General features: G+C 39.1%; 1 protein-coding gene and 1 pseudogene across 1 annotated transcript in view; one reads left to right on the top strand and one right to left on the bottom strand.

The window, feature by feature from the left end:
- Positions 1-27,468, bottom strand: part of tmem132e (transmembrane protein 132E) — a 445,874-nt gene that overhangs the window by 387,425 nt on the left and 30,981 nt on the right. The window lies entirely within an intron of this gene.
- Positions 19,917-20,857, top strand: LOC148187215 (uncharacterized; annotated as a pseudogene).

Here is a 27,468-nt window from a genome sequence, read left to right as displayed (position 1 = left end):
TTTAGGATGTTTATAGGATTTCAGGGCATTTCTACGATTTTTGGAACGATTCTTGGATTTTAGGAGGTTTCTTGGATTAAGGATGTTTCAAGGATTTTAAGACATTACTCAGATTTCAGGACATTTCTTGAATTTTATGACGTTTCTTGGGCTTTAGGAAGTTTACAGGATTTTAGGATTTTCTCGAATTTTAGGACGTTTTCTGAATGTCAAGACATTTCTTGGATTTTTTTGACATTTCCAGGATTTCAGGACATCTCTCAGATTCTAGGACGTTTCCAGGTTTTTAAGATGTTTCTCAAACATTAAGGCATTTCTGTAATAAAAACATTTGTTTGCTTGTTTTGGACTTTTTTAAAATGCATATTTAATTAGATGATGCATCATTTTCCTGTTTAAATATTAAATTTAAAATTAAGATAATACTTTATTAGTCCAACAATAGGGAAATTTGCAAAAACCTTACAGTACAAAAACTATAGTCTTAATATCCTCTAATCTGAAGACCAGTGCTTCGATTCCCGGCTCTAATAAGCATGTTGTATTCTTGGCCAAAAGAAAATTGTGTGAATGTTTAACCATGTATTGTAGCCTCGGCCACTAGTGTATGTAAAACACTTGGAGTGGCCACACGACTGGAAAATGCAAAATACAAATTCAAGTTTACTAATTACCATGTTCAAACCAGAAAGGGCTTTCCCCACAGTGTTGAAGCAAAGTTGGGAACACACTACAAATAAACCTGCCATCACTAATTTTTGGCCACTTTTAGGCAACAGAAATGAGCTGTGACACATCACCGACATATTATCACTTTTATCTTGATAGACAAAAGACAAAGCAGCTAGCAAACATTTTCCTATTTACACAGCCAGCAGATACAGAGCACCATTAGCATTCATCTGGAGTTGTGTTTATTTACACTCGCAGAATAAAAGTCCTCGCTCTCTTTAGCTCTGTGTTGTTCTCCTTTAACTCCTGAGGAAAACATCCGTGTCTTTAGCTGCTAAATGCTCAGCTAGTCTCTAACTGTGTCTGTCTGCTGTTTGTTGCTGAGCAGGTAGAGTACAGTCAGTTTTTGGATGTTCTCCAGCTGCCGACTGTGGCCAAAAACCACATGGTGAGAGTGAACCAACACAGTGAAGTTGTGGATCACAAAACCAAAACACTGAGCTGAAAAGTGAGGAGCTGGGGGGAGCTACACGCAGGTGATAATTATCTGTGGGTTTGTTTAGATGCTTGTGCGCTGAAGCATAAAGATTTCTCTTAATTGGGACTGAGGGGCCGAGCCAAAACCAAAAGTATTTTCCCAACTAAAGTGTAATGATTTATACATTACAACAGAAGCTTTTGTGAGTCTCTACCGTTCTCACATAACGGCTGAACTCAAGACACCCAACGCTTTCAAAAGCAAGCGTCCCACAGTTGGTCCCTACATAATATCTTCAAAAGGTATTGTACTCCAGCGCCTCTCTCGTTGCTGGAAAGTTCAGCTTAAAGACAGTCTGTTTGAAATGAGCACCTCAACACCTCGTCTATGCTGTTACCCAAGAAAAAAAATCTTTAAAAAGATATTCATGTGGAAGAACAATACCAAAGAGAGACTTTTCAATCCTTAATCCTTTTCTCAACCAAATGCAGCACGCTCCACAGTACTTCCTACCTGCCAGCCTTTCAGTATGGGTGAGCAAATAATTCACACGACTGTTCTTAAACACAGAGCCGCTCAGATAAGATTAGCCAATATGGCTGTGAATGAGAGATAAGTGTAGACTAATTCCTCCTGTCTTGGGGGCAGAGTTCCTGCAGAGTCCCAGTGGGCTGTCCTGCAGCTGAAGCTTCTTGAAATGCTACTATGACTGATCAAAGGCGCCAGCTGATGACTTTGCCACACTTGGCAGGCGAGTGTTTGTGCAGAAAGGAGGAGACATGTGGAGGCATTTGTCTACTGAAGGTACTTCCTGATTTGCCTTGAATGACAGGCAAAACCTTTGCATGATCACAGCACCGCGGCCCACAAACGCATTAGCCTGACACGGTTCACTCTTGATCCTGAGGCGAGATGCTGGAGGTTTCGTCAAGGTGATCAGTCTGCTACGCACGCCTCTTTTGTGGAGCCGCGATGATGGGGAAATCTCAGTGAAGTAGACAACATGGCTGCCTGTCTTCGAGCTGGCAAAGAGCACAAAATCGCAAATATGGGACACCTGCTGTGTGACGGGCAGCAGAGAGCCAGGAGGAGGCTTTTCATCTGATCTGAAGCGAAACCAAATGGTGGCCATGAGTGGAGCTAACGTCTTTCCCAAAAAAGACAAACAAGAGGGGAGATATCTGTTTCCATATCAAACACTTAACAGACTGATAAAGCAGCAGGATTAAAACGCTTTCAAACCAAACGATGACAAGTGCAGCGACGGACCCTTTTTATTACTCATGGCGTGCTGGCAAACTTGCATCATTTGCCAAGAGATAAGACAACTGTCCCTTTTTTCCCCCTCCACTTCAAGTAAACAGAGTTCTGGGGCTGTGATATCCAGCATTCACAGCGCAAAACTGTTTACTTTGGAAGCTGACACACTCAATTACGGCAGAGGGCAAGATAAAAGACAATACTTCATTTCAAAACAGATATCGACTAACATTTTCTGCTGTCGATACTTTGCAACAAAAGCTCTGAGAATTCTCTCTGTCGTCTTGATGGCGTGCTATTTTACCTTGACAGGTGCACATGTTACAATCCTTCCCACTGTTCCTTCACTCTTTGAGGGAGAAATAATTCAACTGGCAAACCTGAGAAGAGACATGTGCTCAATCATGTTCTCCAACATACAGCGACGCCACCGTCTTCTAATACCCAACAGTATGGGCGCACTGTAATTTGTCGAGGCTCTTGTAAAACTCTCTCAGACATGGGAAATGGGAATATGAAACAGAGAGCGTTCATAAATATGCAATGGGTGTTCTTAGCACTGACATTGTCTCTGTTTTCCCATACAGATGTGATGCAATTTCATATTTGATGTGGCAATGAAAAGCATGATACCAATGACACCGTTGAGGTTACATGAAAAAAATCGTACTGCAGAGGGGCTTCAGTGGGTGCTCAGTGTCTGACACTCATCAGCTAAAGCAGACCTGTTGTCCCTTGAATAGTGCTGAAGATGATTAATTGATTTTTCAGTTAATCAGTGCCGACATCCCGCTTAAGCTGTAATCACATTAATCATATTTCTAAGCATCCCACACTGTAGGCCACTAACAACTGATGGGATAATTTAACCACTTATTTCAATCATTTTCCTGACCTGCCAACTTTGATGCACATCAAAGTCCAAAGGCATTAAATATGTTAGAGCACAAAAGGAAAAGAGAAAGAGCACTGATCGTGGATGAAAAGCATGCAATGACAATCCAGTGGACAATCCACACGTTCCTCTGAATATAGATGAAGGGAAATCCAAACACTGTAATTGTAAGAGCCACTTGATCACATATTTTATACTTGGCAGAAATTCTTGTTTTGGTATATTAGATGGGTTCTGATATTTATTGAGTTTACACACACACACACACACACACACATATATATACAAATACACACACACATATATATACACACAGGTGTATATTTTGAATAGTGTATAGTAATAGTCTATGTTTAAGTTATATTCAAATGTATATTGTTTATTATACTCTTTCTGATAGAATACAGGTAAAGGTTAATTGCAACAGGAATGGTGCTGTGAGGCGGTTTAGTGTGCATGACTAGGGAGATCGTGAAGATGTAGTGCTTGAAGATGACGAAAAGTCTGTGTAAGTGTGGATCTTTGTAAGTTTTTGACTGTGTGGTGACGTATTGTGCCATTTTATGCCTTGTTATAACAGGTAATATCTGAAATTAGGAATAGGACATCAAGTTAGTAGTGGACCACACGAGATGTGATTACGAAAGGACTTTGCCTGATGTATTTAAAGTTTAAAAAAATCTTACTTGGATTAGACAAAATGGAGCAGGAACATAAGTTCAAATCAAGACATCTTGCAGACTAAGTGGCCTTAAAACTTTGATATGTTGAAACGACCACAATAATTAACACAACATCCTCTACTGCTCTCCCTCTCTCTCTCTGTTTCACACATACACGCACAAACACAAACTCAGACTCAATGGATCAAACTGTGCATCAGTGTGACCAGTACAAGTCCACAGCTGACGACCAACTCTAAAACCATGCCCACCCTCCCACACACTCACACAGGCTGGATGTCTAGCCGTGACGCGGAATAAAACAGGTGCTTTTGGGTGCACGAGAGATCCTGAGAAGAGTGGACGTGTGTGTGTGTGTGTGTGTGTGTGTGTGTGTGTCAATTCTCATGCACACTCACGCATTAAAGAGTACCTGCTGGAGTGTCAGTGTTTTAAAATGAGATAAGTCAGGATGTTAAATACAAAGTAAATAAATGTTATTTGTTAACTTTTATTCAGCAAGCTGTCATCATGTTTTGTAGGAACCGCAGGATGTGTTCATAATACACAATTCAATGTGACATTTAAGTGACATTTAAAATAAAAATTGCATTTGAAATGGCTCTTATGTTATACTTATTGTTTGTGCACAATGTTTAAGCTCATTAAATTATGCTCAAATTTGACTGTTTTCTGAGTGATTTCTTAATTCAAGACTAACTAGTCCAAGTTTAAACCTTAGTTTAAACGTCAAGGAAATTAGTCTTTAGGAACAAATGAGCGAGCTAATGTTTCATTTTCTCTGGCAGATACATCTGGTCCCGAGGAATCACAACCATTTATCTAACACTGGGCAGGTTTGATACGATGACAAACAACTTGTGGAGCCTTTGTGCTTGACGCAAAATACATAATGCTGTCATTTTTGTTTTGCGCACCCTTGAGCACAAACCTAGCTTAGTAAAGAGGACTTCTGTTGAGGCATTTTTGAAAACAACCAGGATGGCTACAGCAGATGTGCAATTTTCTGTTGAAGTGCTATTTTTCAAAAACACTCATTCACAGATATATTGACGCTGCACCATCACAGCTCATTTCTGCATGTAATCAGTTTACATTTGTATGTCGCTTATATCACTGCATCAAAAATGAACAAATGAATGAATGAGGTTTCAGACTAATTTCCATTTGCAAATCGGTCTGGCGATGTCTCCCAAGACTTCAAATTAAAATTCCCATAAAAAGCATTTTTAGAAATATTGCATAGCACACATATACATCATACATACACATGAGCATATATACCCACATGCACACACCCACACATGCACACATTTCCATGAAAAACCAGCTGTGCCGGAGTCAAACAGAGCACCGATTTTAAGCACACAATGGAAAGGATCAGAGGTCAGGCGTCAAAACTACTATGCTTTGGCGTTTTTCCTGCGGCTTATACATGATCCCGTAAAAGGCGGGGGGAGCGGAGACGAGTAGTGAGTAGAGGAGGTGATACGAGCCAGTGTGAGGAAAATGACTTGAGGTACTATACTTCTACTTCTACAGAGGATTTTACGCCCCCACTGAAGATTGGAAGTGGATTCTGATGTTTCTACTGGAGTGAGAAGTTCATTTCATGACTGATGAGCCAGAAAGGAGAAGAGTCGACAGTAGTTGGATTGATGACCAGAGCCGCATTGGCAGAATGAAGAACATTGCCCAGAATGTAGGAAGTGGACCATGGCCCAGAGCTATGAGGGTTGTGGACGTCTTTGAAGTTGTGTGTGCCAGCTTTAAGGTTTTGAATTTGATATCATTTGAAAAAGACAGCAGTGGAAGGAGTGAGGTAGGAGTGTGAGCTGAGAGAGCTGAAGATGAGGAGGGCAGCAACGTTAACATGAAGGGCTGAACGGTCTTTGTGAGATCACTGCAGCCGGCAGCAACAAAAAAAAAGATGTCTCATTACATGTTTTAAAGGTAGAAAAATACAGAACACGCTCTGCGAAACAGCTGGCTTCCTTTTAATTAAAGTAAGGTGTGAATCATGCTGACCTCTTTCTTTTACGTCAGACAAGATAGCTTTCATTCTAGGTTTCTGCATCCTATTCAGCAAAGACTAAAAGCTGCTTAAAAAGACTTCTCTGTTTAACTATATCAATGCAATCCATTAAGTATAATTGCAAAGCTTAATTAACCAGTCTGTAAGAATAACACAAAATGTCTGTTCCAGGTTGCAATCCATCAATTTTCTGCTTAAATTAAAGAGGGGAGATTTACATTGTGCAAAATTTACTTAAAACTCAAGAACTTGGAATAGCTTTCAAGATGGTTTTCTCCTAGAACAGCATTTTCATTCTCTTTCATGTGGAACAACCCTCCTCTGGGGTGGAAAATTGAAATTTTAACAGTAGCAAATCACTGTCTCCACCATCCTTTTTCTTTCCTTCCTCTCCTTGTCTACTGCAAGACAGTAAATTGACAAAGCAGGATGCAGAGCATAAACAACACGGGCAAACTAGGAGATTTTATAATGAAGAGACGCAGCAAAGCAAAGCTTTAACTGACGGTGAAATACATAGCATTATACAAATCCAGCTATCAATACTGAGCCGCCGTAGAAGGCCCGTGGGGTCTATATTCCGAGACAACTTATTTAACTTGACAAATATGAGTGTGGTGATATCGACTCTGTTCCTCGTACAGAAAACCCTCGTGTGAGTGAAATATGAATGGTGTTACAGCAGCGGGATTGACACCTGGGCAGGAAACAGCTAATAACTCGTGGCCTCTAATTTCACAGGAGGTGTGTGTGTAAGTGAAGTGTGGACAAACGGCAACGGCGTGCTAGAAATTACTGTCAGACAGCTGCGTCGAACGTATCCGTCAGTGCAGATGGGACGGATCTGCAGTCAGGCTTAAAGGACAGATGGTGTCAGTCATGTCAAAGGGTTAATGGGTTCTAAGGACTCAGGGTGTCGTATGCTGTACAGATTGTAAAACACCTTGAGGCAGACTTGGGATTCATGATGTTGGGCTTTAGAAATACAATTAACTTCACTTAATAAGTCTGCTTTAGTGCACACTTGATACCATGACAGTAGCTTTATCATCCATGGGTGTGGATGCATAACAAACAAAAAACTTTAATAAAAACTTTTTTTTTGTTTTAATTTTATGACATTTTTATTAATATTTCTGAGCTGCTGAACAAGCCTATTTAACCAAACGGGCTGAACGAGAGCACTTCCGTAGGTGTTTCAGGTGTTTCCACTGGTGATTTAAACAGTTTCCTGTCTCACAAACTTGTCTAAGGAAAATAATAAAAGATGGCAAGAGACTGGCACAGAGAGAAACTGAACTGGAAAGGTGATAACCATAGGGGTATGGGTGACATTTTGGGCTAAAATGAGTAATATATGTCAAAAAAAAGTTCTCAGTGAGCTCTTTCTGCCAAAAGGGTACTTGTGAATTTTAAACCAATCCAGAATTATTGATCAAACGGCTGAACACACTTAACTATTTTGTGTCATAAGTGTACTTGCTTTCTTAAAACTATAGCTTTCTCTTTTAAATGTGTGTGTTCCTCTGTATTATTCTGTGTCCCCTCTCTAAATTCTGAGGTTTTGGTGGGTCTATGAATGCAGCACAAGCAGAGCTGTCAATGGGTTCTTTTTATTGTCAGCAGCAGTTTGTGAGTCATGGAGCGGATAATTGATGTGTGGATCTGTCCAGAGCTAATTTGATTCAGTTCAATTCAGTACAATTCAATTTTGTTTATGAAGCCCATTATCAAAAATCATAATATGCCTTAGAGGGCTTTACAGCATATGACATCCCTCTGTCCTTGGACCCTCACAGCGACTGAGAAAAAACTCCCCCAAAAAATACCCCTTTACGATCACATCAGATCGATAGATGAGAAGAGTGGGTTCTATGCATAATGCAAACTTTTAAAACGCGCTCCAGGAGTGTAGTGCAATGCCTAACCAAATGATATATATATATATATATATATATATATATATATATATATATATATATCAACATTGCTCATTATGAATGATCCATTTGTGGCAGCTGATGTTTTAATTATGGCGGGCCGCCACAGTTTAATGAATGAGTGTGAAGCCCTGTTTCATTTATCCAATCTTATGCTCAGTATTTCTCAAACACGCATTTACCTGGGCACACGTTTGAGTATGAACTGCGCTCGACTCTGCCCTGCTTAAGACCGTTTGCACTGACGTGACTTAAATCAGTATTTTTTTACCCAAAATGCATGTGTTTGGGAAGTACTCAGCAAAAGACTGGATAAATGAGGATGAAGTGTGTCTTGAACTGTCAAAAAATACCACGAAAAGGCCAAAACTAACATGCATTGGGCCATCTCTTAATACCTTGACTCCCCTGCCCTGTCCTGAGCCCACTGGCTCCTATAGAACTTAAACATTTAAGAATATATTCTTGCATTTAAAAAAAAAAAACAGAAGTACAGTCATTTTGTCAAGCAGCTGGCCATTGGGGACTATTTTCAGGTGCAGATATGGTGCTCAAGTGAGTATTCGCAGCAGCAGGACGGCATATGAGGGGATCCACTCAAATGAAAATATAGAATACCACCAGACTTATCCCATAAAACCCAGCTTGAACCCACACTATCCAGCTCTCTGCATAAATACATAAATCAGAAGGCAGAGGATCCTACAGAATATTAACAGTAGCAGCTGCTGAGCCCACATCGAACAGATGTAGCCGACGTGTCATTGTGGTGGATTCTCCTGGTAAAATGAGCTCTACAGAGACTTTCGAATATTACAATCAATAGTGACTTTATGATCCCGAAAGAGTGCACATCATCAGCAGAATGAATAAAAACACCGATTTTTAGTTTAGGCCTGAAATATTGACAAATAAATAGGGATGCTGAGGCACAATCACACAAACATTTCACTCTGTAATCCAATAAATGGGCTGTATTAAAATTTCAAAGAAAGTGGGTTATATTTTGCCTGTCTTTGAATAAATCTGTCACTCTGAAGAACACCAAACATCTGTGTCAACTACGAGAACGCTGTGCTTAAACATATCTGTCCTTGCCTTCAATGCAGCTGTCATATTGCTGGAAATACAGCTTTTATATATCAAAGTGACATTTCAGACATTAGCAATGACTAAAACGTACAATTAACATTCCTCCAGATCTGAAACACTCTTGCTGAATTAATGCCTGTTTGACGATGTCAAGTGTTATGTACGGCACTCGAGTAATCACGAAATTCCTCCATAAAACTTAAAACATCTGTTCTCTGTGGGGGACTTGCTTTCTTGCCTTAAAAGGTACCATTAAAGCTAATTGCATAAAACTAATTGAGAGTGTACGTTTTCGCATGAGGTCAAGTGTTTCTTCGATTTTCAATTTTTTTATAACATTACTAAACACAACTGTCGAACGGAGAGTTTTCACAGGCACAAACTCTAAAAAGATACGCTTTTAGTGTGAAAAAGCTACACACTGAACTTTACATTTAAAGATCGACAGTAAGTTAACAGGGTCAAGTGATTCTGTGCAATTCACCCGTTTTATGATGCGATAAAAATCGGAACAGTACGTGGTAATAAACTGATTAATGGCAACACAGTTATAGACACTAGATACAGATTTCAAAGAACAACATGTTCAATCAGTGACCCTGAAGCAATGACATCTTAATCACAACATTTCTGGAGCACAGATGATCAAACAGTGACAGTCCTTGGAAATGCACGTAGGTAACTCGTTTAATTAGCACTAATAGGTAGGAACATGGGCGTTTTTCTTCTGTCCTTGGATTGTTTAGGTGTTAAAGAATGAGTCAGTGTAAGAGACACTCTGATCCTCTGTTTCTAAGGCAGATTGTCTCTCCAGCACAGTAACGAGAGAAATCAGCAGTCGAGAGTTTTCTCAGCTCTTTAGCTTATGCTGAAGTGCTGCATGATGACTCAAAAATCTCAATTAAACATCTAAAAGAAATTCAAGATTGTTTTACATTTAACTTTTTAAAGCAAAGCTTTGAAAAATTTGTTATAAAAACTGCAACAAAAACAGTGCCTAACTTTTTGAAATGAAGAAAAGAAGGAGATGCTGGGCATCTGGGTTTGGGATATGTAGGGCAGTCAATATTAACAGGATTCAATGAGAGACACTGACCTTTGATATCAGACAACCCAACCCAATTTCAACCCTTTTTTTTTTTTTTGCTTTAGCTTTTGTCCAATGTTTACATCTAATTCATTTTGAAGAGACAAGAGTGATAAAGTAAATGCATATTGCCAGGTCATCAAGATGAGTCTGCTAAAAATATCATTAGGAAATATAAAATAGATGTCACTAAAGCCGTAACAATCAAAAGAAAACAGAGTGCCAATTATTTTGATAATCAATAAATCATTTTAAGTTATTTTTCAAGGTTAAAATGCCAAAGGTTTTGATGGTTGTCACATTTTTTGAACAAAAACAAGGCATTAAATTACATAATCCTGTACTTAAGGATATTATGATGAGCATTTTTCATGTTTTTTGTTACGGGTAGCTCAAATGGTCGGACTATCGTACAGCCGAAGAGTGTTATAGTTATCCACCAATATATAGATAACGTAATTAAATAAACAAATTTTGACTTTTAAATCTATTGTCATCATATAATTAAAGCCTGGAAAATGCCTTGTATGTGCAGCTAAACATTACATTGACAGAAAAGTCTAATTAAAGATGCTACATGCCAATATTCTGGCATGTTACAGTGGGACATTAATGATGGCTGAATGCCATTTAGCTGCTTCAGTTTTAGGGTGCTGGTAGTGTGCATGCTGGCTCTTTGTCACACTGTCATGGCTTACTGGTATACAACAGATCCACTGTTAATGGTACCAGTGGCATCTATGTGTTCTCTTGAGTTTTTGTGTTCTCTTGCCTTTTGAGTAGCATTTTGAAAGTTGTGGGATCCAGTGTTGGAGTTTGAGTCGTAATAGACAAAAAACAGAGACTAGTCAATCTCTACTGCTTCAATTTGGACTACCTTTTTAAAATCTGTCTCTTGCAAGTCCCCAAACATTATGGAAGTACTGTACTTAACTGCTGGAGCGCCTCCTTTACGATAAATTATCGCCCTGTGTCCCAAACTTAAAATTTCAGAGAAACCAGGTTTTTATCTGAGTGAAATCACTGATCAAACCAATCTTTGACTAAGATCGAGATAAAATAACATTTTGAGCCTTGTTTTTTTAAATACTTTGTCCTCTTGTTTTAACTTCATTCGAACTTTATCTTAATTTTGATGCCTTATATTTGGTAGGACTGTTTGCTTTTCTGTTGCTATATTTTCTACTGAATATCCTGTTCCTGCACTTTGTAAAGATGTTGTTGTTACTTCTGCTGTTGTTGTTGAAAGCACAAGGAAAAAGGTACATTAACATAAGGTCAAGGATCAATCATGGCCTACAGCATAGGAAACGAGAGCTTATAAGCATGCCGCTTGTTTTTCTATGACAATCCAATACAAAACTGAGTTCTCATTATCAGTTCAAATTACCAGTATCATGTCATTAACTCAAAAACACCAAATAAATAAATATATTTTGTCATGTACTTTCTAGTGGCTACACGATGCATGAAAAAAAAATTGTTTAATATTTAAAGACAACATTGTAGTTCTGAAATATTAATCCAGAATTATGATTTGTAACCTTGTGAGATTGTATAATATTAAATTTAAATGGCATTTAGCACACAATCGCCAATGATGGTACAACATTTGAAGTTAATTTGTTTATATAGTGTTGTGCCAACATTTTTTAAAGGCAAGAGCCTCTCAGTTTTGTGCTTTAAAAAAAAAAGCGAAGAGTGTTTTTTCCCTCTTCGTGCTTTGGCCAGGTTATTTATATCACGGATTATAAATACAGCTTCACTCTTCACTCGGTTGCATCATTTGTATAATATCTTCACATATTTGGAAAAAACAGCTCGCTACTTGCTAAATTAGCTTTGAGCTGTAGATTTGAGTCATGCTGAAGCTTATCTATTGGTAATGTCTTTATTACATTTCTGAAGCACTTCTTCGCTGTAACCTTCTTCAAAGAACAACACGCTGATTAACTACAAGTATGTGAGCTGCCTGATATCCCACCATAATCAGCACGGTGCAGTCAACATAACCAAGTATCCTAATGAGGTCATTAATTAAGCAAATTAACGTATTCGTTATAAAATGTCATGCATATTTGTCTACACGTAATGCATGAACAGAATTCATGTGAAGTTCAGATATTTAAGCATAACAAGGAGACGGAAAGCGTAAGATGTAAATGCATACATGTCATCAGCTCATCTGCTCTGAAGGGGAATCGGCGTTGTTGCTATAAATGCAGGTTTGATGTTCTATAAAAATCACAAGAATGTGTCTACATGCAGACGACACCGTGACAACACGTCATCTTGCCTGCCACCTTGCACAGTGCCGGGACATTAAACATGGATCATGTCCTCAAAGTAGGCCACTGCAGCTCCAGACACCTCCAGAAAAACTCATCGTGCATGTCGTCGCCTCAGCACTCTAACGTGCAGCTCGGCTCAGAGCTGCTGCTTTGATACTTGAAATGGCCATCCTAGCACATTGCTTCAGACTGCAACCACTTAGCCGCATTTTAAACTTTTAACCTGGCAAATATGCCTTCTTTTTGGTCTCGCTTTCTTGTTGGGTGATTATCAGGAAGTAGAGATAATTGGTGTGTGTGTGTGTGTGTGTGTGTGTGTGTGTGTGTGTGTGTGTGTGTGTGTGTGTGGGTGTGTGGGTGGGTGTGTGCATATTTTTCATGTAGTTGTATGAGTGGGCAGCTAACGCGTGGCTTTCATCAGCACAGTAAAAGTGACTGAATCTGGTTCCACGTTGGTAAAACACCTGCTTTCTCCCAAGCTCTGAGGCTAATGAATGTCTTTTTGAATCTTTTCACAATGCTAAGTGTTTTTTTTTGTTAGCAAAAAGAACATAGCACAAAACAGCCAAATAGCAGGCAATTTTTATTTTTAGCAGAAAATGAGATTTAGCAGGAGCTCTCTCCTTGAAATTATGTTTAAATGCAACTAATCTGAAACTGCAAATACCTTTTTGAGGGAAACATAACGTTGAAAAAATGATGTTTCCTGTTAACATAATGAAGCAATGTTGCTAATTAACATACCTGGCAAGTAATGTTGACAGCGAAGATAACAGCACAATGTTCACTGACAACCTATTTCATTTGTTTGCCTTTAAAAAAGGAAAACTTGGAATACATGTAGTGACTACAGTAATAGTTGTAACTAAACCTAACTCTAACCCATTTTCATCATGTTAGTCATTGAAAACACACTATGATTGTATTATTGTCCTTTTGTCTTTGGCTGTTTTTATTATTACTTATTTTAGTTGTCTATGGTCAGTGTTTTTTTTATATATGTTTTGTTTGTTTGTTTTTTTATTTTGATTATTGCTTTTTTTATCATCAAACCAAAATCACTAAATTCAATCATAGTGCTTGTGTTGCCAAAACCTAAGACAAGAGTCTGGACAGATATACATGATTCACAGTCATGCACTGTGTGTGCACCAACCATCCTGAACACGTCCCTGTAAATCCAGTGCAGTACATAAATATATGTTTCATTAAATCAAGGAGACTTTGTCTCTGAACATAATTATGTTTTCACAGGGTTGCTAATTAACATTACTTGTGTCAGTAACAAAATTCCAAAATTAAAGTTTTATCCAAAGTGACATTTAGGAAACATCATAAAAACTACATTTTGAATAAGAATAAAAACATAAGTTGTAAGTATCAAGCCTAACTTGTGTTGATCAAAGTATCTACGTGGTAAATCAATCCATTTGTATCACTACAAACGCATCTACTGTTATATATAGAGAGATAGACAGATATAGACATAAACGTTATTGTCCCCTAGGGGAAATTTTACTTGGACTTTACTTAGACCCATCAACACATACAGTCACACAACACCAGCAAACAGAAGGTATCAAGGAGCACATAAAAATGCAAAAATACAACAAAACCAGTACAAATATGCAAATGCAAAAATACACACCCTGAGGCATCAATCAGTTTGGGTTTTGTAATGCAGTACAGCCACTGCAACCTCTGCATATTCAAGGCTACTGTTTAAAGTTTCAACTGATGCAGGCACAAAGAAGTAAACCGGCTCATTTTGCAACGCTAACCTCTGTGTTGTCAAGCATGTGTTTGTGTTGTTTGTGTTTCATTTACACAATCGGTGCCTCGGGCAACAGCAACCTCAATCATACCACTCGTCTTTTTCATTCATTCAGACTTTACTTATGATAGCTAAACATAAACAGATTTGCTAAACACATGAACAGGATTCATATTCTATAAGCAGATTCAATAGTGGACTCGGACGCAATAACATGCTATTTAACCAACAATCACACGAGTTCACTTCTTTTGATCCCTTACATAAACCACTGCAATGTTATTTGTGTACAGTGCAGTTATTACCAACGCAAATACCAGAAAAAATGTTGGCATTGTTCGTTTCTGCAAACGACCCCATACGTTAAATTTGATTGTTATTTTGTTGCAAGTACGTTGAAACTTTCATAACATTTCAATAATGTTTTGGTTAACGTGAGATTATGTTTAGGCACAAAACCACAAAAACAACCCAAGCTATGGGAGGTAAACAAACGAAGCATGAAAAGCGGTGGTCACTTGGTCCGTTTTTCAGACCACTATCATAGCAGGAAAAGCAGAGACGTCTTTGTAAAAACAGCCGTTTTTCCGGCATAAAGAAGCACTGGATACAAAAGAACGGGTCACTACAAAACAGCCATGTTTGGTAGGGCAGGACCCAAATATTCAGCTATTCTGGTGTTTGTTAATTAGGTAGGCATTCAGTTTTTAATTCAGGCATTCAGATATACTTTTTTTTCTCCACAGGATGAATGCAATTTTTTTGTTGACTAAGTCAAGCTACTTCTGTGTCGGTGTGAGCAGCACCGGGTGAGCAGCAAACACTTGAGCCCCCCCTGCAGCTCACACCGAGAGGAACATTTTCCTGCAGCACAGAGCAGGTGCATTTTAATATCTTTCATAATGATGTTACCTGTTGACACAGAGAAATTTAACAGACTGATTTAGAACACTGGACAGATTGCTGGACTGCATAACTGTCAGAGGTTTTATTTTTCTAACTTCATAAAGTATAAAGCATCACGACCACTGTCAAGCAGTCGGAGGGACACGGCTCGCTCTTTCACGTAACACTGCAAGGCACATGGTCTCTATCTGCCGGGATGAGAACTTGTTACTTCCTCACTGCTCAGGTGAAACAGTGATCCTCGCGCACGGTCTCTCCCTCACCCACGCTCTGGGGCGCTAGTTTATCATTCTTAAATGTGCTTTTTTTTGGTCATGCATGACAGTAAATGAGGACTCTTTAGGTTTTGGATGGTTGGTTGCACAAAAGAAGCAAACTTAAGTTGCCATTTTGGGTCCCATGATCATCTATTATGATCATCATTTTTTGCTTTTTTTCACATTTTACAGATTAAAAAAATAATTGTGAAAAAAATTAAGATTAAAAGATTAAACTCGTAAATTGCTGCCCTTGCAAGCGTCGCAAGTGTCACTACCTCCACTATCCTATCTATTTCCTGATGACAAAGTCAGCTTATATATTATGTTCCCAAGACATTGATGTGTTACATATGAAAAGTACAAATATAACATATTCATGATTTGCAAAAAAGTAAAATATCAACATTTTCTTCTGGCACTGGGCTGCTGTTACTACTGATTGACTACACACTTAAGAGAGAGAGGGTGTGGGTTGTGCTAAGAAATTGATTGAGGTGGTGCTCCTAAAATTTTAAGTAACAAGCACCAGTTCTTCTTGAGGAAAACGTTGAAATGGACTCCAGTAGGACGCAGGAACACACTGAATAAAAACACAGCTGAATAATGCAGTGCACCACAGGATTAATGCTGAGGGCAAAAAGTCAGCGCTGACAGATTATGTCTGGATTTCACTTAAGTGGCACCTCATCAAACCATGCCCTCCTGTTTACTCGTGTTTTGGGCCAAATGGTGGACGACAGACTGCACACATGAAGCTGTCAAAGTGAGTGACAAGCACCTCTAAAAATACACCAACTCTGACAGAACTTAACATCACACACTTTAAAGGGCGCAACAACAGTCGCGTACTTCCAAACAGTCCCACTTATGGCCCAGATAATGTATTCCACTAAAGCCAAGTAGTCAGGCTCATCAGTTCAGGCGTGACTTTAATGTATAATCTCCGTTTCTTGATTTTCTCTTTCCCCCCTCGCAGTTCAGACGGGAGCTGGAGTCCCTGAATCCCAACATAGCTTCAAAGCGCTCAACAGTCTGGCCTCTTGAGATAGGTTACTGTTTCGCATTGCATTGGTTACTATGTCACACTCCCCCCGGCAAGCCCGGAAACGTGCTTCCATTGTGCCTGTTTAACCATGCTAAATCATATTCCACTCTTGGGTGTTTTGACATTTCGCTAATTAACCAATGCCCCCTTTCTATTTGCAGCCCACCATACAATCACAATCATGTTATATGGCTTTCAGTAATGGCACACTCCACCCGGCACATATTCGGAGACCCATGAGAACTTTTCATACCCGGATTGGGGATTACTTAATACCTGTGGAGCTGAGTCATGTGACCATGAAAGCTTCTGTGGAGAAAAACTGCAGTTTACAGCAGTGACTTTGGAACAACCAATGACCTGCGTTTAAATTATTTGCCAAAAATACAAATTGAGCACCGGCATTTCCGATGCAATTTCCTTGAATATTCAGGATTATCTTTAAATACGGATTCTGAGAAAAGCGAACAACACCCAAACAAACAGACTGTACTTCTTGCGACAGAAATTGCTGAGAGCATGTTAATATGGTTTTAGTTCTGCCACAGATGTCTCACGCTGTTTCATACAGCTCTGCTGTTTCATGACCCACAAAGGCTCAGTGGTCGACTTGTTGACCTAAAATGCATTATGTCAATGAGCTGGAAACTGTTCAATAGCAGATAACTCATAGGACGGATTCCGAAAAATATTTAAATTAGCATTTCTGGAGTGTATCATGAGGGAGATGTGAGTGATGACCGAGCAAATGAGAGCTCCTCGCTGATTCAGCAAAATAACTTAATGATTGAATTATCTTTCAAAGTGTCACAGGAGTGTTTTTCGGTTCATAATTGAAAATGGCAGAAGCTGGAAACAATTTGAGCTACCTGTCACTCAGTAAGTAATTGGCTGTTTTGGGGGAGCGGTATGAGGGATCCTGAGGGCGAGAAATCATTAAAACAAAGCAGCTTTGTGGCTCATCAAATGGAAGCCACTGTAAAAAAAAAAAAAAAAGTTGTTTATTACTGCAGAAGGAATCACTGGTATTATTAAATAGGGCTAAAATTAGTTTTTTCATGCGGACTAATTTTAAAAAGCATTTGTTTTCATTTCATATGTCATTTCTCATTTAGAAATTTACTTTTAATGTGAAGTACAACAAATTATATTTACACACACATCTATCTATCTATCTATCTATCTATCTATCTATCTATCTATCTATCTATCTATCTATCTATCTATCTATCTCTCTCTCTCTCTCTCTCTCTCTCTCTCTCTCTCTCTCTCTCTCTCTCTCTCTCTCTCTATATATATATATATATATATATATATATATATATATATATATACATATATATATATAACGACAGCGACAGTGCTGAGAGCGCTAACAATGTTAATGAGGGTTATGATGCAATCCATTGTATCTTAAACTCAGAAAAAAACAATCTTCGACATGAAAAAGTTCAATGGAACCATCAAGTTGAAAACTGCAGGAAGATTACCTTTTCATCAGTTATTTTACTTAATGTAGCATTTTTTGTGGTGCTTGTGTTGTGAAACGTGTCGTAGCTTTCATTTGCATTTAGCAGCAGTTGGGATGGCATTATCAGTTATAACTGTGAGAGTTAGCACAACCAAAAACAACATGACGACCCAAAACTGTGAGCTAGCTCGTAGGTCCTGCGCACATATTTGTACCTCCTAGATTACCGCCCTACTCTGCACCTGATCAGCTAATACTCATTGCCATGAAATTTGGGTTGGTTCAGTTTAAATTACAGGAGTGCGATTGGTTCGGGTTATAGCATAAATGTTTCATGCCTTCGCCATCCTAGAAAACTCAAATTTGCATCCTGACGATCAGTTACTGTCAAAACTGTCAGTCATGGAGAAATATAACTAATTGGATGCAAATTAAATGCTTCAGAGTGCAGGCTGAGTCATCAAATGTTTATCCTTTTTCGGAAATAACCAACTCCATAATACCATAAACAACACCCACTAAACAACTTTTGCCATCATTGCTGGACCAGATGCTGGCATGTAGTAAATCATAAGTGTGAGAAATAAAAAAAAAGTTTTTACATCTATATTGATTTCATGACGTCTTTAGAGCCTACTTTCCAAAAAAAGTGTGTAATTTGTGCAACTCTTGTCAGTATTAATTAAACTTGTTAGTATGATCTTTTTTAGGCTATATATTATAGCTGTAGACAATAAGTTAAAATCCATGCAGCCTTAGTAGACTCATTTAATACTTAAAAAAAACATTCACAACTCCCATAGACTCCCCTGTACTATATCTTACAGCAAACGTAAGCAGACTACAATGTCAGCCTGGCCCAGATGCCATTTTCATGCTTTACTTTAGTCACTCATTTTCCTCCTACATCCAAAATTAAATTGGGATTGAAAGAACACAGAACGAATGTTTTTAACCCGGAGAAACAGGGCTGAACAACAAGTACAAGTCCTTCAAAACAAAAAGCTCAAAACCCAGAACAATTGAATTGAAGAAAAAGTATAAGCTGATTTGCCTCAAGATTATGAGTGACTTGAGAGATTTGTATCAGTTGGGATTGTCATGCTCCAAACAGCTGACCTTAATACCCAAATCACTGAAGAGGGCAGGGCTACAAGCGATGATGCCCCCGACTTTCTACATTTTTTGGCATCTGGCCAACATGATCCAGATTAATTCACAAGGAGAACAGCAGTCAAATACAGCAGTAACAGCTAGACATGTTGCCAACACGGCACATAACCAAGCGTAAGAGTCACGTCAAGACAGCCAAGAAACATTTTAAATTGTGACTGTCATCACTAAACACAGCTCAAAGTAAACTGAGAGAGGCTGTTGTCACAGGGCTTACTCCTGCTGTCAGTGAGTTGTTCTTAAAAATATGTTCTTTTACATCATTCATGGCAAAAACATTTCCACAAAGACAAAAACCTGAGTAAATTCACTCACTGGCTTTATCCACCCATGACTCTGAGCATCAATCAGTGAGGTCATTTTGTGATTCATCTTATGGTGAATTTTTCTGTTAAGGAAGTGTTGCAATCTGATTTTTGCTCTGTTCAGACACAACCACATTTCACTGCACCTGCTGACCACAAAGTCAGACTTATTAGTTTAAAGTCAACCATAAATAGTAGTCAGAGTGTAGGTTTTACATATATATGGTATTGTTTCTCATCAATATGCTTTGTGTTAATCATTTGACACTAGAGATGTGCGATATATCAAATATACTCAATGTATAGAGAGAGAAAGAGTTTTTTTACAGTCTATAATTAATACATTTAATTGATTGAGAGTGTTGAGAATAACTGATAACAAATTTGTTAGTTGCAGCCCACTCCTGAACACTGTGGTGATACCAAAACACCAGATATGACACCTGCGTCCACTGAGCTGAGGATGAAGACTGTGAACAGATGAAATCAATCCCTCGATAACACGACCAGCACTCACTGACAAAGTCTCATCAGAGGAGACGCTTGCAGATGTTTACACAGCTCTATTCACTATCCCCACTACCACCATCACGCAAACCAACAGCAACAGTAAGCCGGGAGATACTTGGGTATAAGATCAAGAACACGACATGCAGAGAGAGCCTCCCACGGAGGAGAAGGTTGGAAGCCAAGATAAGGGAAGCCCGGAGGGACATTAGCCGGCTAACAGAAGTGCAGATGGAGGTCACGACAGACATGTCCCGGGTGAATAAGACGTATGACAAGATGTTCATAAGTGAGACTCTAGAGACTGCTACACAAGGTCTCAAAGCTCTGGCTGCTCAGCTGAGGAGGTACGATAGAGAAGCGGAGGCCATGAGAGAAGTGGCTGTGGACAAAAACATTGGAAGCCAACTCCAGGCCATTGCACAACTCGCCACAAAGTGCGGCTTACACCAAGGTTACGTACTGTTCCCGCTGCTGTTGTGCATAGGCCTGAATCGTGTCAGTCAGATCATCGCCAAGAGTGGCTATGGATACAGATCCAGATGTGGAGCAACCATCAGCCAACATCTGGACATTGATGACCTCATGCTGTATGCCAGGAGCGAACGAGACATCGATTCGCCGATCGACCTCACCAGGATCTACAGCGAGGACACTGGGATGTCATTCTAACCGAAAAAGTGTGGTCACATGGTAACGGAGAAAGGGGTGGTGATTACTGAGGAGGTGCAGCTTCCAATAGACAGGTTAGCAGACATGTAGGACAGCTACAAGTGTCTCGCAGGCCAGTGGGAGTCACAACGAGGACGGAAGGAGGTCAGCCAAAAACCTCCAGGGTGAGACAGGTGCTAAGAGGACAGCTACGTGGGAGGAATCAGATCCAAGCCATTAGCATGTCCGCCCTACCAGTCATCAGACACCCAGCTGGAATAGTGAGCTGGCCACAGGAGGAGATGGGTGCAGACAGTCAAAAAGCATTATGAATACATACAATATGAATTCCCCAAAATGCACAATGGTTGTGGTCTACAGAGACAGTGTTGCTGATTTTTATTAAATCTTTTAAAAATTGAGAAAATTAGCTTGATTTCATTTCCTAAATACTGGAAGAGGGCAGTGAACAACTAATCAACAAATGACCCATAATATTATAAAATTAAAAAATATCTAACAAATTAGCACAAAAAATATATATTAAAAAAATTAAAAAATTAAATTAATTAATTAATTTTAAAAAAAAAACCTGAGAAAAGTGCGTAAAACATGATAATTCTGTAACATTATAGTAAATATAAACTTATGATAATTATACCTTTCTGGACACTGTCCCTAGTTTAAAAAATCTAAATCTATCTAAAAGTATTGCAAAGTTGTAGACTGATGTTTTCAAAAGAAATTACACCAATTGAGATGTCAATCCAGATTTCAAAGGGTACTCATTTGCTTCTGTATTTAATTGGTTATTAATGGCTGATATGTGTCACATGATTGGCTTTTGTCTTGATTTTTTTTCCCTAAAAACAGCAATTAACGAGAGAAAATCACATGTATGTTTAATAAATTATTAGATTTGGTAGTTGTAGAATTTTACCAAAACATATCATTATTTTTGATTAAAAGTTTTGTATCGCCCGTCACTAATTACTGCCACCAGCTGCGGCCGTGTGTGACTCTAGGGCGGCAGTGGCTCCGTCAGGAGAGCTGGTTGTCCAGTAATGACAGAGTTGGCAGCTACTCCCTCCCACATGTCAACGTGTCCTTGGGTGAGACGCTGAACCCCAAATTGCTCTTGATGGTCAGGTCAGCACCTTGCATGGCAGCTTGTTTCCATCAGTGCGTGAGTGTGCATGTGAATGGGTCAATGACAGACAAATTGGATAAAAGTAAACGCTGTCATCAGTCAGTGGAATAGCACGAAACTGGCAGAGGTCATGTGTATTTTATAACCTGCATGCTTGCATCAACCTTTTTCTAGGAACAAAAGACAGCTGCAAAGAGCAAAAAAAATGATGAACCTGCTGTACGCCACTCAGCACCAAACAGCAGTCAGTTAGAGACAAGCTGGTGATCATAGTGAAGCATCCAGTAGATAAAGAGCCAAAAATTTCCCTCAGGGGTTGGTAACAAATTAATGCTAGATCAGAAATTGTGTTTTCTGCTTTTTGTGCTGCCCTCTAGTGGCCAAAAATACACTCATGCCGCTTTAAATGTGGCATGTCATCTAGAGCTCTCTGTTCAAGCCTGCTTGGGCCCCACATGAGAGCTACCTAAAAAAACACACCACTAGATTGGTCCGACCCAACCTGTAATATCTCTTTATTGCCCGAGGCTTGAATCGGGTCAAGCCCTCACCAATCTAGTGGTGTGTTTTTTTTTTAGGTAGTTATCATGCGTAAATGTCAAGGTGTTTTGATGGACTGAGTCAAAAGGGAAAGAGGGAGAATGGGGGGGGGTGGCTGCCACTGAGAGAGGTGGGATAGAAGTGTGTAACGTGCAGCAAAGAGCTGTGATTATCACCTGCCTGCCATATTGCCATAGACACTTCTGTGCGTACTAGACGCACTGAGGGGTGAAACCCACTGTGCCAAACCTGTCGTACACAAGATGAAAGAGGAGAAAAAGGAGAAGTGGTGGGAGGACACATGTTGACATATTAGCATGTAATACATGATTTAATATATAAAAATATATATTTCTTTTACAGTAGAAATTTGGGTATTTAAATTGGGCTTAAGTTCAAAACTGCTGGGTTGGGCTCAGGTCGGGCTTGGACAAAACTGTGCTGGTTCATGTAGGATCGGGCCTTGTTTATGGGGCCCGGTCAGATGGGGGTTTTTTTTGTCTTTTTGTCTTTATAATGATAGGAAAGCTGAAGTGTTAAAGGGGGAAAGAGAGGGGATGACAAGCAGCAAAGGGCCGCAGGCTGGAGTCAAACCCATAACCATTGCGGCGAGGACTCCACCTCTGCACATGGGGCACCCGCTCTACTGAGTGAGCTAATAGGCCCCACGATCATATCTCTAATGTCATCCCAAGAACAGCCCCAAAACATTTGCCAACAATTTTTTTTTTTTGTTTATTTCTTTTTTTGTTTGGGGGGGTTTGCTGTATGCGGGATGGCGAATAAGAGCTATCACCAATAATTTCTGAGGTGATTTAGATGACAAATGAAAATGGAAACCTCCTGTTTCAGGCATTTTGGCAGCAGGTTTGGGTTTATTTCAGGGCCAATGAAGCATATGCGCTTCAGTTTTGTGCATTTAATCAATTGTTTTGTTGCCAGAAAAATTCACAGAGGTGGCCCGAATTGGAAAAGGGATATCTCTCAGCTTTGTCTTAAATAAATGGCAATACTCCTGGGGTTATTGTACGGGAGCTTATATTTAAAGGAAGCTTTGTGCTGTTAAAGAAAAGAATAAATTCTGGCCAGGCTTTGTGCCAAAGTTAATGATGTTTCTGAGGGAGGTAACTGGTGCAAAGAAGAGAAACATTATCATACCACCTTAGTGTTATATTATCATGGGAGAGTCTACTTGTTTGCTAATTGCGGTGGGATTTACAGCAGACATAGCCCTGGCAAATCATATGTGAAGAGTGTGGGAGAAAATGAGAAGTAGCTTAAGTGGGAAAATGACTGAGCGAGCAAGTGTGTGCATTCGAGAGAGAGTGAGAGATGGAGAGGGGGGAGCAATAAATCTAGGACAGGCACTGACTGCAGGGTGAGGGGTGGGAGGGATAGTGAGGTAGAGAGGATTTCAGAGAGAGTGAAGGGAGAGCTGAAGAGGGAGGGAGGTAAAAGCAGTGGCAGAGAAAAGAAGAGAGCCTCAGATGCATGCGTCTCATTGTGAGGTGGGGGATTTGATTTATATTAATCATGCAAAGGGGCAGGAAGAGCTCACTCACTTCACATCAATGTGGTCGGATTACAAGATGTATCAGTTTGCCTTGTATCCAAAAAAAATGTTGGGAGTCCTCCACCACTATTATGAAGGAACTGAATATCTTGACTTGTATTCATTTTATTTTTAAGTGTCTAGCCAGAGGAATCATTCCAGTATGCTGAGGATTTCACTCAGTCTGTGAAACCTGTCTCATCCTGCTTTATTAAGCTGCTAACCCCACGAAACTAATTCATAACAATGAACAGAGGAGAGTTGCAGTGTCCCAAGATAGTAAATATGCTGCTTCTGAAGTCTTTCCATCATTGCAAAAATTGTGTGAGGTAGTACGAGGTAAGTGTGAGGTAGTACGAGGTTCAGCCAGAAAATTGTTCAGCATATTAAAAGATAGTCAATACCTGCTGCTTTGATCCAAAACATTCAAAAACCCATAGTGTACTCACTCAACAAACCTCTACAAACAATTTTAGATTAACTTTTTTGTTGTTGTTTTGACAACCCATAGCATTACTGTTTTAGTACAGTAACAATGTTGGAAAACATATTAAAGCATTTAGAAGCTCAAGAACCAGATATTTTCTTGGGAACTGGCAGAGACCAAAAAAAGGGCTAAAAGGAGGGTGAATATTGCTGGAAACATGACTCCAAAATCCAGAAAGAGGGTGATAACAGGTTTTCATTTGGTTTTTGTATTTCTGTTTAGAAAAGTTTAAAACTGGCATTCATTCCCATGTCAAAAGACTCTCCAGTAGTCACAGGGTGTTTATTGGCTCCAGCTCTGATTGGCAACAACACCTTATTTTAGCCCCTCCGCTGGCACGATGCAATAGCAACGTGCCAAAAAAACACCGTCTGTCTCTGTCTTAGCAGGGCTCTAACATCTTAGACCAATTTAACATTTTCACTGGCCTCCATGCTGCTTGTGTTTACTAACCCTGTTTTCTGGCCTGTCTTTGACCTTGAGCTAGACACATCAGAAAAAAAACAAAACAGAAAGGCATACTGCAAAGCCTTGCACTTTCGTCTACTTGCAATATAAAAAAAAGCACTCTATCACCTATTTTTAGTAGATTTTCCCACAATCCAAAAAAACTGCATACACGCATGCTAATGCATGCTAATTTTGGTGGAAAACGGTATTAGCATGTCCCCGTGGGTTTTATGTTTCCATCACTGCCAATCAGAACTGGGGTTGATAATTTCCAGTGACTACTGCAGAGAATGCAGATTGTAACCACTAAAGATAAAAGCCAGATGTTAGTGGGGTTTTTTCAAGTTTTTGTTTTTTGTGCATCAACCAGGCCATCCGGAGCAATTTAGAGTGTAACGCCTGTCCCTTATATTCACTTTATCATAATAACCATGGGGTTGATTTAATAACTAATCGTTAAATGCTTTATTCTAAACAAAAACTAAGCTGCTGCTGTGGGACAAAACGGTTTTCAACATAAACAGCCACAGCTAGTGTAACAGATCAGACTCACTGGCAAGTCATTAAAAGCAATTTTGTTGCTTCTCTACATCCTGTGATGAATAAAAGGAAAAACTCGTCTTTCAAGGTGTCCACTGGTCCTTGGCAGCGCTGGCTTGAACACAGTTTATTTCCTTGTCTTTATGTCTGTCCAGTTAATTTAACTGTAGCAGCTGAGGCTGTGTGGAGAGGCTGCCTAATTAATGGTTCAACTCTAGTTTGGAGACACTGTGGGCTGTCTGTAGGGAGAGCAGCCAGACACTGGGCAAGAAAACCACTCCCCACAGCCACTCCGACGACGCGGCCTCCACTGACGGTATTGACTTTGAGCTTGGCCACAAGTGGGAGGCCGTTTCCCGTTCAGTGTGCTTTTAAATTTCCCCAGGGCATAGACCCCTCTTTATTCTTCTCTTTTTAATTATATTTTAAATACCTTCTTGTACATAAAGCACTTTGAAACTGTCTCAGGTAATGAAATGTGCTGCCTAACTTGCTTAAAGTTTGCATATAGAATCTAATTCTTAACTGTAAAGCACTCTTATTTACAATGCCAGGCTCCTGTGTGTATTGGACATTATTCTGGGGTCAGAGTAATTTCATTTATCAACCATATCAAAGTAAAGGACAAAAGTAAAATAATTTAATCAGGCAAAAGTTGGTTGCACAAACATTTCTTAACCCTTTCAGCCCCAGCGCCCAAGATTGTGTTTTGTTTTATCCTTTTACTTCCATTTATCTGTCTCTCTTATTTGCTCCAGATTAAAATTTTGCACCTTTTTTTTTTGAGAATAACCACTGAACAAGATATTTTAACCCTTCAAAACCCTGGATTGACATCAGTTTTCTTGTTCTGTGTTCAGACGCCTTTCAAAAGCTATTTGACCCTTTGAAATGTGAGCAAATTGGTTTCTTTTCTTTGGAAAACATTGGGCAATGACCAACTTGGCAAGAAATGGCCTACAAATTCCAAGAAATTAGCAAAAGGTGAAAATAACCTCGGAAAAAAAAAAATCTGTTTTAAAGAGGAGGGGAGGATTATAAGAAAACTATCCCAAAAAAGGAACAATTGTCCAGAAAACTTTATTTATAATCATAATCATTTTATATTTAAAATTAGGTTACAGAACAAAAAAAGTAAATGCAATAATATATATTGTTTGAATTTTCAACACTTTTTAAGGCACTTTTTCATGCTTGTTCCCCTTTTTTACTCTCCCCTTTTGGCTTATTTTCAGGTAATTTTTGGCTAATTTTTAGTTAATTACTTTTTTACAACTTTTTGGCAAATTTGTGTGCCATGTTTTCATAAGCTGCTCATTTCCATCTCCCTGTGTTTTTGAAAGAAATCAAACCAATTTGCTCAGGTTTCAATGGGTTGGAGCGCTACTGCAGAGTTTCTAATCTCTATCTTTTCAAAGCCTAGATACATTTTAATGAAGCAGCAAAATGTGGATCATTTATTATAGGCGATGCACGATAATGCATCATGGACAATGATTTTTGAACCATTGGACAGGAACATCAGGGACCTCAGTGAATACTTTTCCAATTAGAGCACCTGATTGAATGGAGGCTGCCCAGGTGATTTTAACGTGATTTTATTTTTAATTGGAATGGTGTCTTGAGGGTTAGTATAATTTAATTTACCTGCTATTATTCATATTTTTATCGCAGGTCCCAATTATTGCAACTAATCAGTTGAAACTTTTCTTCAAGCAATTATGGAGGCTGTATACCCACAGGCAAGACATGAATGTGCCTATTGATTTCAATGTTTTATTTGTTTTGCTTTGTTTGACAAGAATTAGGCCTCAACGGGTTAAACATTTTTTTTAAGAACTCGTAGAGAACATTTTGAGAGACTGAGCTCCGTCACCAAAACTGGAAAGGTTTAAAGCAACCACAATATAACACAAGTACACGTGAAAAGGGATCTTAGGCTTTAAGGCAAGAGTTTGTTACCAAATACAAATATATTACAGTTAACACAGCTGTGTCAAATAATTAGGTTACTAAAAGTATTACACTAAAGAGGCTACAGAGGGGCAATTTTAAAGGCACTTTGCTATTTGAAGCCATGGAGAAAGCAGATTATCCAACTGTTAACTCGCTGTTAATTAAGAGATGCTCCACTGGTTACATGACAGATAAGTTTGCAAGTAAATCATGAGAGCGGACTTTTTTTTTTTAAACAAGAAACATTGTCTCCAGAATTATTTTTTGG

This window comes from Plectropomus leopardus, chromosome 15 (genome assembly GCF_026936395.1).
Source record: "Plectropomus leopardus strain MGB_pleo_1.0 chromosome 15, ASM2693639v1, whole genome shotgun sequence".
NCBI classification, from domain to species: Eukaryota; Metazoa; Chordata; class Actinopteri; order Perciformes; family Serranidae; genus Plectropomus; species Plectropomus leopardus.
This window is presented reverse-complemented; position numbering and strand designations above follow the sequence as displayed.